The following is a 12,425-nucleotide window of genomic DNA, read 5'->3' on the forward strand; positions in this document are numbered from 1 at the left end:
GCAAATGGCAGAATTTCATTCTTTTTGATGGCCAAGTAGTATTTCATTGTGTACATATGTCATATTTTCCTTATCCAGTCATCTGTTGATGGACATTTAGGTCGGTTCCATACTTTGGTTATTGTAAATTGAACAGTGATGAACATGGGAGTACAGGAATCCCTTCATACTATTTTGCATAATGGCTGCACTAATTTACAGTCCCAATAATAGTGTAGAAGAATTTCCCTTTTTCCACATCCTCACCAACATTTGTTATTCTTGGTCTTTTTAATAATGGCCAGTCTAACTTGGGTGAAATGATATCTCAGTGTGGTTTTGATTTGCATTTTCCTGATGATTAGTGATGTTGAGCATTTGTTCATTTGTATATCTTGTTTTTGGACCTATTTGTATTTGTACCTGTTGGCCATTTGTATATCTTCCTTTGAAAAATGTCTATTCAACTCCTTTGCCCATTTTTAAATTTGATTATTTGGTTTTTTTTACTGTGAATTTTGGTTGACTTCCTTATATATTCTGGATAATAATCTCTTGTCAGATGTATAGTTTGCGAATATTTTCTTCCATTCCGTAGGTTGTCTTTCCATTCTGTTTCCTTTGTTGTGCAGAAGCTTTGTAGTTTAATACAACCCAATTTACTTTTTTCTTTTGTTGCTTATGCTTTGGGGGTCTTATTCTTAAAGTCTTTGCCCAGTCCTACTTCCTAAAGTGTTTCTCCTATGTTTTCTTTTAGTAATTTTATAGTTTCAGGTCTTATACTTGTCTTTAATCCATTTTGAGTTGATTTTGGTATATGGTGAGAGGTACAGGTCTAGTTTCATTGCTGTGCATATGGATGTCCAATTTTCCCAGCACCATTTGTTGAAGAGGCAGTCTTTTCCCTAATGTATGTTCTTGCTGCCTTCACCAGAGATCAACTGGCTGTAAGTATGTGAATTGATTTCTGGGTTCTCTATTGTGTTCCATTGGTCTGTGTGTCTGCTTTTAAGCCAGTCCCATGTTCTTTTGGTTACAATAGCTTTGTAGTATAATTTGAAGTCAGGTAGTGTTATTTCTCCAGCTTTTTTTTTTTTTTTTTTTTTTTTTTTTACCCTCAGGATGGCTTTGGCTATTCGTGCTCTTTTGCTGTTCCATATGAATGTTAGAATCTTTTTCTATTTCTGTGAAGAATGTCATTGGTATTTTGATTGGAATTGCATTGAATCTGTAGATTGCTTTGGTTAGTATGGTTATTCTCACAATATTATTTCTTCCAATGCAAGAGCATGCAATGTCTTTCCATCTTTTTGTGTCTTCCTTATTTCTTTCATTAGTGTTTCATAGTTCTTATTGTAGAATTCTTTCACTTCCTTGATTAAATTGGTTCCCAGGTATTTTATTTTTTTGGTGACTATTATAAATGGGCTTGCTTTCCTGATTTCTTTTTCTGCTAATTTGTTATTGGAGTATTAAAATGCTACTGATTTTGGGGTGTGATTTTGTGTCCTGCAACTTTACTGAAATTGTTAATCAGCTCTAAGAGTTTTTTGGTAGATTCTTTAGGATTTTCTCTGTATAGGATCATGTCATCTTCAAACATGGACAGTTTGACTTTGTCCTTTCCAATATAGATTCCCTTTATTTCTTTCTCTTGCTTGATTGCTCTGGCTAGCACTTCTAATACTGTGTTAAATAGGAGTGGTGAGAGTGGGCATTCTTTGAAATAACCATCTATATGGGATTTCTAAATGACTTAGTCACTGAGGATCTGTTAGTTTTCATATATTCCCAGAAAAATTCATGATATGACAAAAATCAGCTTATTTATTTAACTAATTTCAGATTTTAATTTAAAAGACTATAAGTAACACCTTCTATGAATTATTCTATCATTTAAAAAATGTTTCCATAGGATATTTCTAGAGTAACGTTCCCATAGTAGGAGTATTAATAACTAAGTAAACTGCCCATTTGGTTTTATATTTTTACAAAACCACTGTTCTCCTTACCTAAAGTATTTAAGTTTCAGCTAAAACCTTGAATTTGACAGAATGCTATAATTCTTTGAGCAATTATCCTTTGTTTGTTTTTTCATACTCAGCTTTGTTACTGTTTAAAGTCATTCTCAGTGAGAGGAGCATTTTGAAATTCTACTGTACTATTTCACTCTAAACATGACTCCTCTTCCTCTCTTTGTTTACATGGAAGGATCAAGATAAGTCAGGTTGTGATTGCAAGAGGCATGATTGTGATTCATCAACTGCCAATCAGAAGGCTGAGCATGAAGCCTTTGGCAGAAAGATAAAAAGAAATATTTGGAAAACAACACAATTCTAAAGAAATGTTCTGGAGAGAGGTGATATTATTAATGATCTGTAAACTCTGATAAACTCCTTTCCCAAATACGTATTCCTCTTGGCTAGATACATTCACCTTATTTTTCTTGTCCAGTGGATTAATCAACTCTACCTATTTAAGTGTGATCATTTGTCTTCTGTACACCTAGGAACTGTAACAACTTGCACAGGCATTCCTACATTTTTACTATTTCAATTCTGAATTCATTAAACATTCGTTTTATAAACACTTACCAAGATTCTGTTATGTGCTTGGGGCACTGATAGTAATGACCATTCCTGTAAGTACCACAATTCTTTGATATCTCCTTTAATATACCCAATTATCTCAAAAGTTCACATTTACTATGGTATTTTTCTAATCACTGAATTGGTTCAGAATTAAATAAAATAATTTTCCTATAGATTAACAGTTTACAGTATGTAGAAAAACTGTAAAATATTTATCAGAATATCAGAAAATGTATTATTTACCACAATGCAGTTTTTCTCTCCAGTATTTTAATTTTGAATAGTTTTTTTCCCCTTGAATAGGTTAAAAAACACACAACAAACAAAAAACCTCCACAATCTTGATTCCTAGCCTGACTGTAGTACAATGATCTGTGATTGTCCTGTCCTTTACCACTCACCTTTCATTTCTTATGTTGTAGTCTGGCACTTTCCCCTTGATGCTTGTTTTTCTGCCAGGATACAGTTGTTATGTGTTTGGACTATAGCAAGGTCCACAGATTTGAGCACAACTTTAAAAAGAGAATGGGTGAGGCCTCCATTAAAAAAACACCAGAACAAACAAAAAACCCAACCAGTATAAGCATTTTGGTAGCCTTTTAGAAAATGCAGGAGAACTAAGTCTCTATGTTGCTGGACAGAAAATATTTGACTTCTGGGTCAGGATGCCCTAAGTGTATTTAACTAGAAATGGCATTCACTAGATAACAGTAGACATGCATTGGTCTTAGATGGTTTGGGTCAGTAGATTTCTTATCTTTTTCTTTTTTCTTTTTGAAACTTTTTTTCCAAATGAAGATCTAAGTGGAAACAATAATTATGGCAAATACAAGTATGGATAAAATGATTCACAAGAGTTCTGTCTAATGAACTTGACCTTTCTTTTGAGTTTTCAGATCAGTACTCCCAAGCCCCCACATTCATACTGAGAGCTTTCAAGCCAGGACCCCTTTCTTTTTCCCAGCTGTTCCCCTGGAAGCCAATGGCTTCTAGAATCAACCACCTGACCTGACAGAAAAACAAGCAAGGAAAACAACTGAGGCATTTCTCTTTTAAGATTCTAGGAACTCTTAAGCCTTGTCACTATTTTAAAAACTCAGCAAAGGCAACAATATATATTTATCTTAGTCTTCCCAGTGCCTAGATCATGTATATTTCAAGATTTACTAATCCAAATTCTACTGAAAAAACGTTCCTTACCTTGAAAGAAGACATTAGTAATTTTTTTTCTCTTTAATACCAGATACATGGTGTATTATTCTGTTTGTGTTGCTTATAACAAAAATACTTGGAACTGGGTAGTTTATAAAGAAAACAAAATTTATTGCTTACAGTTTCAGAGGCTGGGAAGTCCAAAGTCCAGGGAACACATCTGATGAAGGCCTTGGTGGTGATGATGACTGTAGAGAAAATAGAATAATTTAATCAGGCCCCCTTGCCTTGGGTCCAGTTGGGGGTGGTGCAGCTCATTCTTTGTAAATAAGTTGTATGTGGGTGGAGTTACTGTGCATGCACAGTTCCGCAACTTGGCTGGTGATGACTGCCTCAGGCGTCTGCTGTGCATGGCCGTGCTCTCCAACCTACAGCTTCCAAGGACCTGTCTACCAGTTACCTAGCTCATAGACCTATGTGTGAAGGGCTTGTGACCCAGTCTGTGAATGGGCTTGAGAGGTCTGTGAGCTTCAGACCCAGCCCTAGCTCAACAATGACTCAGGGGTCTCAAATGGCAGAAAATGGTGGAGCAGAGAGAAAGCTCCTTGAGCACTCTCCTTTTAAAGCCCTAGGAACCATGCCCACAACCACCATTAAATCATCAACTTAATCACCTTTAAGACCCCACTTTTCAATTATCATAATAGGATTTCCCACTGTCTTAGCAGTCACAGTGGGGATCAAGCTTCTAATATGTGAAATTTGGGGGACACAATTCAATCCATATCACACGGTTAACTGTTTCATCCTGAAATGGTTTTTTGACCCCAAAAATGAGAGTGATAATTTTCATGTATCAGTTGGTTGCACAACAAGAACTGACTAGATATGCAAGAAGTTATAATGGTAGAGGGCATATGGAGATATACATTGTGAAACAGCAAATGAGACAATGAAAAAAACATTATATATTAATCTATTCTAAGCCAATAAAGCAACATGTTTCCAAATGTTTCAATCTGCATGAAAATATCTTTATTTTAGGCTTGCCACAGAGTCACCCTTTTCTCTCATTTGGCATTATATCACCACCAATAATGTTACTTAGTCTTTTTTCAACAATATTTGAACAGTGTTTTGACATAACCAGAGTTAAAGTAGCAAGGAGGAGAGCCATTAGAAGACTTTCCCATTTCAGTTTTTATTTTAATATATAAATCATTAACTCTGTGGTGTGAAAACAGAGTCCCAGAGACTTCGAAAACTTGGTATGGGAATGGTCTAGAGTGGGGTTCAGCAATCTGTGGCCCTCAGGACAGCTGCTTATTTTGTAAATAAACTTTTATCAAAACACAGTCATGTTCATTTCTTTACTTACTGTCTGTGTCTGCTTTCCAGGTACAAAGGCAGAGTTGAATAGTTATGACAGAGGCCACTGGGTCTGGAAGCCTCAATTATTTACTATTTACCATTAAGAGACCTTTAAGTAAACCTTCCCTGACCCCCAGTCTAGAACAGTACTGTCCAATAAAAAGAATTCTTTGTAACTATGGAAATAGTCTACATCTGTGTTGATATGTTAGCCACTAGCTGCATGTGGCTATTGAGTACTTGAAATGCGACTAGTATGACTAAGGAAGCCCATTTTTAATCTTATCTCATTTTAATTAATTAAAACTTAAGTTGAAAGAGCCACATGTGGCTAGTGGCTACTGTATTAGCCCAGATACAGAACATTTCTCTCTTCATTGAGGTTTACTGGACAATTCTTCCCTAGATCAAGGGTAGGGAAAGTGTTTCTTAAAGGGCCACATAGTAAATAATGTGACTGTGGAGCACCTGAAATGTGGCTAGTGCAAATCAAGAACTAAAGTTTTATTTTTAATTTTATTTTAATTAATTAAAATTAACATTGCCACATGTGCCTACTGTAAATGAATGGAGTGGGCTACAGCAGTGTTTCCCAAAGTGTGTACCTGGACCAGCAGCATCAACATCAACTGGGAACTTATTAAAAATAAAAATTCTTGGTTCCTACAGCAGATCTATGGAATTAGAACCTCTGGGGATGGAGCCCAGGAAACTGTGTTTTAACAAACATCCAGCGAAGTAGTTCTCAAAATTCAGCACACATCACAATTGCATGACAGGTCTGCTAAGATCCAGATTTCTGAACTTCACACCCAGAGACCCAGAGTTCTAAGATGTTTCCAAGGGATGCCAAAAATGCTGCTGATCCACAGACCGTAGTTTGAGTAGCAAGGGTCTAGGGCAGCAGCCTGAAAAGTCAGGTGTATGTTTAGACAATCAGGAAAACATATTAAAATTTCTATTACTCTTTTACCTAAAAGAAATAACCTTATTTTTACTGACATATATTATGTTCTCAGTTGGTCCCTATGTCAAATGATCATAATGCTGATGGCTTGACTGTGGTCTCATTGGCTTTTTATTTTTAATTGTATTTTTAAATTGTCATACAGTAAGTTCTACTTTTTTCTTTTGGTTTGCAGCTCTGTAAACTATAATACATGTATAGATTCATACAACCATCACTGTAACTGGGACAGAACTGTTTCATCACTGTAAACAACTCCCTTGTGCTCTGTCTTTGTAGTCATACCTTTCCCCACACAAAACCCCTGGCACCATTTCTACAGACTTATTTTTTCAGGAAAGTCATAGAAATAGAATCATTCAATACGTGACCTTTGGAAACTGGCTTCTTTCACTCAGCATAATTCCTTTGAAATTCTTTCATGCTGTTGTGTTTTTCAATTGTTTGTCCTTGTTTATTGCTGAGTAGTATTCCATGATGTGATGACACTATAGATTGTTTATCAATTTATCTCTTCAAAGTTTGAGTTTTTTTCCAGTTTTAGCTATTATGACTAGAGCTGTTTAAATATTTGTGAATAGGTTTTTGAATGAATGCAGTTTAAATTTATTTGGGCCATACATTAAGTATGTACTTATTTTATAAGAAAATATAAAAATATTTTCCAGAGTGACTGTACCATTTTGCAACCCCACCAGCAATACATGAGAGTTTGAGTTGCTCCAAATCCTTGTCAGCACTTAGTATTGTCAGTATTTTTTATTTTAGTCAGTCTAATAGGTATGTAGCAGTATCTCATAATGGCCTTATTTGCATTTTCTCATGTATTTATTTACCATTTTTATAAAGTTTCTTGTGAAATGTCTGTTCTTTCTTGCACTTTTGTTGAGTTATATATTTTCTTATTATTCGGTTTTGAAAATTTTTTATATATTCAAGGTTCAAATCCATTGTTGCATATGTGATTTGAAAATATTTCCTTCTCATCTCTTAACCTCATTTACTTTGAAAACATGATATACCGAATTTCACGTGAGCCACATTAATTTGACTAATTCATTACATTATCCAGTTAAGGTAATGGACAATATAGATAAATGCCTTCATAACATTCCTGTAAAAGAAACTCTGGCTGAGAAAATACTAATAAGGCAGGCACAAAAAGTCAAGAAAATGGCACGAGTGACACTTGTGTCCCTAATAGAAGCACTTTATCATCCAAATTATGACGAAATTGCTGTCAGTGGTAAGAGACCTGGCATATATATTTTGTAAACATGCCATTTTTAACTAGGAGTAAGAAAGCAATGGCATTTGAAAGATATTCATGTTATGGAGACAGCTTTTTATAAATGTAAGCTACAAAATTTTGGAGTGATTTTGGTGGTAAAACCAATGCAAATATGTCATCTACTTAAATTCTCACTTCTGAGCACTTAAAAGCTTTGGAAAAAGAATTCTCAAACCTGTTTTGATATATTCTAGGTAAGGAAATCAACTGTGTCTATTGGCTACAAGTATAAAATTACAGCCTCACTTTATTTTCTAGAACAACTGAATAATGTCAGAGAAGATGCAAATTTACTAGCCACATTTCAATGGTGCTATTATTATTATTTTTTTTAATTTTTTTGGTGGTTGGCTGGTAGCACCTGGACCTTGGTGCTATCCATACCATGGTCTAACCAGCTGAGCTAATTGGTCAGTCCAGCATTATTTTTATAATTAAAAATTATAAAAAATTAATATTAAAAAAGTAGGTTTGAAAAGTTAATATTATATTTTTTACAAGTGATGGACTTCTTTCATATGAATGTCTTTACCTTTGAGAGTGGTCTTTTTCAACCACAACAGCCATTAAAATCAAGACTCAGAATAAATTGATGTTATTACTGTTTGAATTAATATTTCTATAAGTGTTAAACCAAGGGTTTTTAAAAAGAAGGAAGTGTTTTCAACATTTCCCTTTCCTAAAAAAAGCATTATCACTGATAATATATGATAATCTTTCATATCATCAACAAACAAAATGAAAATTATTTCAAGAATATGTATTTATTTTTAATTCTATCATTTAAAAATACCTATTTGTGTACATATCTTACAGTATAGAATATATTAGTTGATTATTGATAAGGGTGAGTGATCACCCCATCAACCAATTTTGAGACACCCCCCCGCCAGGCAAGACCATAGCAAACCTTTGTGGACAGCAGATCTGCATGGGGATTCTGTCTGAGGCTGCTGGAGAAGAGACAGGAGGCAGAGAGAGAGAGAGAGAGAGAGAGAGAGAGAGAGAGAGAGAGAGAGAGAGGGAGGGAGGGAGGGAGGGAGGGAGGGAGGGAGGGAGGGGGAGGGAGGGAGGGAGGGGGAGGGAGGGAGGGAGGGGAGAGAGGAGATATGAGACATGGGCAAGTGTCTCAGACACTTCCTAGATGTCTACTCTGTTTGAGGCCTTCTATTAGACCAAAATAACTGAGGCTGAGGATGAAGGGAAAAGGGAAGAATTGCAAAGTTGAACAAAATATTGATCCTGCCTTCCAGGATATTGAATTCTAATGAGAGGGTCAGAGATACACAAATTAAAACATCACTTACTTTGCAATTTTGCCAAGAACATGCTCTTTGGCTGGGATTTCCGTGTTCTCTAGATTTTACCTTGATAAGAGTACATTTTGGATGCAGACAGCAAGATAAGGATACCTCTTGAGTTAATATGCCCATAATGCTGTGGCTACCAGACCTGGGTACATAGATGCAGATGGGCCCCAAGAGCAGATCCAAGACATTCTCTCTTTCTTCAAGAAGTGAAAGAAATCTTTAAAACTGAATTTAATGAAGGCACCAGAAACAGGTGCATGATCCTAACTATATTTAAATACACAAATACTCTCTCTCTGTCTTTTTCCTCTGATGCACTAGTGTATATGGAAAATTGAAGGCAAAACATGTGTCCATGACCCTTTTACTTCTCCTTAAAACCACTAAAATAAAACTTTCTGAATCAGTTAAAAAAAAATACACAAATACTACAAAAGTTTTGAAGTCATATAGAAAATCATAGGTGAAATATATGAGTTAAGAAAATGATACCTTTTAACTTGAAAACCAGTAACTTTCCTAATTTAAAGAGTCTTATTTCTAAAAGATAAGAATTAAACATACCTTGTCCCACATGTTATTGCTTAGGCCTCAATATTATTTATGTACATAGTTTTAAAAAAGGAAACAATCAACATAGCAGACCCAAAAAATGGATAACTGAACATCAGGGAAAAACAAAATTGGTAAGTATTCAAAATTGAGAAAAGAATGAAATACTTGAGATCTGTCTAATTATACAAAAGGAACATTGAGAACAGGATATGGATTAATTACTCTCATTAATTAATAAGCAGTAGTTTAAATTTTAAAGTAAAATATTTTTATGAATTATTATTTAAAGCATAACAAACACTAATTAGAAAAATCAAGACATTTAGCAAGTTGTCAGGGAAAATGGTAAAATGAGTTTTAGAAGATATATTCAGAAGATGATAACCTGCTATTAACATGGCTACAATAGCTACAGATGTGGAATCTAGTCCACATCACTGGAAGTATTTTCTTATCTCATAAAATAGCTAACCTGTTTTATCAAACTTTTTAATTTGCTGGTAAAGATAAAGGAGTCATTGGAAATAGAGATGGCATTTATGCTTGACTAGTTCTATCAAATTAATTAATGCATGTTACAAAGTCTTCAGAGATCTTAATGTATTTAGACATAATAATAAATTATTCATTTTCCCTTATATTTCTCTGTATAGGCTATTTCCAAAAGTTTTAAAACCTATTCTGTGCATCCACTTTAGAGGTATTTTTTGACATTTGTTAATTCAAAATTTGGTCGTTAATCCCATTTTATGGGAAAAGAAACAAAACATATTCAACACTAAAGAGAAAGAGGAAAAGAAAAACAGAGAGGAGCAAGGAGAAAAACAGAATGAAATGTAAAACCTGTTGGCCCTTATCTCTTTCCATAGATCTTTTATTTATTAGGACTGTGCCCTACGAAGTTATGCTCAATCAGGAAGGCATGACATCCCCAGTCATATTAGAAGCCAAACCCTGTCCCGCTCTTTTTTCCTATTTCTTCCCAGTCTCCAACTCACACCTCCCATCATCTGCAAAAGACATTTTACTGTTGACGTGTTGGTGAATGAGGTCTCTCAGGGTGTTTGTCACTGTCATGTTTTGATTGTTTGTCTACAGCACCCAGACTTTGTTTCATCTTCGGCACACAGACATTGAAATGAAATGGTATGTTGGAAAATCCAGGTTGCCTTTATAACAAAGAGCGCGTTGCCTCTGTAGGGAACAATGAAACACTATGAAAAGCTATTCAGTTTTTTTGTAGTACTTCCAGCACTGGAGAAAGCAGAAATCTGGACCAACACTGAGAGTGGCCATCTCTTTTGTAGCCAGTACTGGAATGGTTAATTACCTTGTGGTTCTCTGAGAAGACAACAAGGAGCAGGCTCCTGCCACTGCATCACAACCTAAAACAAAACTGACAGATCGCACTTTGAAGCTGAAACAGATGGTTGCTTACGAGGCTGACAAAGTGAATGCAAACTGCAGAGGCTTTCATTCTCTACTGCAGCCCCAAAGAGGTGAAAAGAACACCTTCCTTTTGGAAGGACACACACGCACACACCTCACCACAAAAGCTGTACTTTAGCATTCTGTAACCTCCACAAACTATTGCAAAATCTTTAACCGTGTAAGATTGCATTCAGGGGAAATTGAAATGTGGCTCTGTGCCTTTCCACAAACATAACGAATAATGGACTTCTAAAATATTGGAGTGAATAAGGTAGTGGGAAAAATATTTCCACCCCGAATCTGCTTCTGACTTATGAATGACAGTTTTTCAAACCATTCATTTTTAGAACCTAGGAGGGCAGAGAATATATTAGTATGTTAAAAAGTCACAAAACTAGGAGAAAGGTATTTTATAATTTCAAAAAGCAGTTCTCCTAATGAAGGTTAAAAACCCAGATATGTGTTCTTTAACTCAGAGGTGGTTAAACACACACTAGGTAACTGGTAATGTGTCTTTTCAAGATGATAATGAGACAGAAGGCAGGGACATGTTCAGGAATATTCTCATAGCTATCAAGATGAGAGCAGGAATGAAAAGCCGAAAAGGAGAATGTAAGCAGAAAGCCAAGGAAACCAGCTCTACTTCAACCACTATTCTGGTGTGGAACATTCTTGTAAAATATCTCTAGCATCCCCATGGCTTCAGATATTTAAACACTCAATCATATCAAATTGTAGATTGAACTTGCTAATGATCACAGAAGTGCTGACCCTTGTAGAATAGAAAGATGTTTGGCTTTCAGAACCGTGTGCAGTTTGAATTGTGCTCTTGCTACTATTGTGACTAAGAGCACATCCTATATCTCAGGGGTAGGAACTGTTTGCTTTGTAAAAATGCTGGAGACCTGGGAAGAAGAAAACCTTCCAACTTGGTCTTGTTAACATTTTTAGTACTCGATTGACTAAGACAATTGAATTGTATCCAGTTTGTAGAAGTCTTGTGAAATTAGCTAAGTGTGATAGTATGTGTTGGGTCCCTTTTCCTCATCAATTTCCTATTTTATTTTACAGGCTTTTTCTTCCCCTTTCTGCTGAATATAATACTTCCTCTTTCTAACTCACCGTAGAATCCAATTCATATTTTTACTACTTTAGCATTTCTTTCAGTACCTGTCCCATCTTTTTACTTTCCCATTTGGTCTTCATCTGCTATTTACCTGGAAGATCCTATTAACTCAGGGGGCTCAGCTGCCACCTGCTGAGCATGTTAATGACCCCGCTAGCTTCCCCCCCTCCAGGCTCGGCCCTGTTGCACATTTCTGCCTTTTCCCTGACACTTTGCTTCTCAGATGTGGCCATCTGCACACAAAATGAGGACGACATGCCCCAGATGCATGGGGGTGCTTCATCAAAAAGTTTATTGTTGATATTTCTTCCCAAAGCATCTCTTTGCTACCAGTTTTCTGTTTAGATGGCCAGTGACTCTTTTTATTCTGACATCTCTCAGAATTTGGGAGAGTATTTCACTTCCGCTTCTCCTTGTTTCCACAGCCTCTTGGCAAATACTTTTTGCTTTTTTTCCGCTTTGCGCTGAGCAGCTTCACAGTTCAGCTCTTCCTCTCTAGTGGTCTCTCGTGACCCAGTGTATTTATCTCATCCTTTTTGTAATATCCTCTTCGGCCTTATCTGCATTTCTGCTGGTGTTTAGCTGCACAGAATTCTGTTATCATGGCCTTGTTTTGGGGGACACAGCAGATGATCGTCAAATTTTCTCCATG

This window comes from Cynocephalus volans, chromosome 5, assembly GCF_027409185.1.
Source record: "Cynocephalus volans isolate mCynVol1 chromosome 5, mCynVol1.pri, whole genome shotgun sequence".
Lineage (NCBI taxonomy): Eukaryota > Metazoa > Chordata > Mammalia > Dermoptera > Cynocephalidae > Cynocephalus > Cynocephalus volans.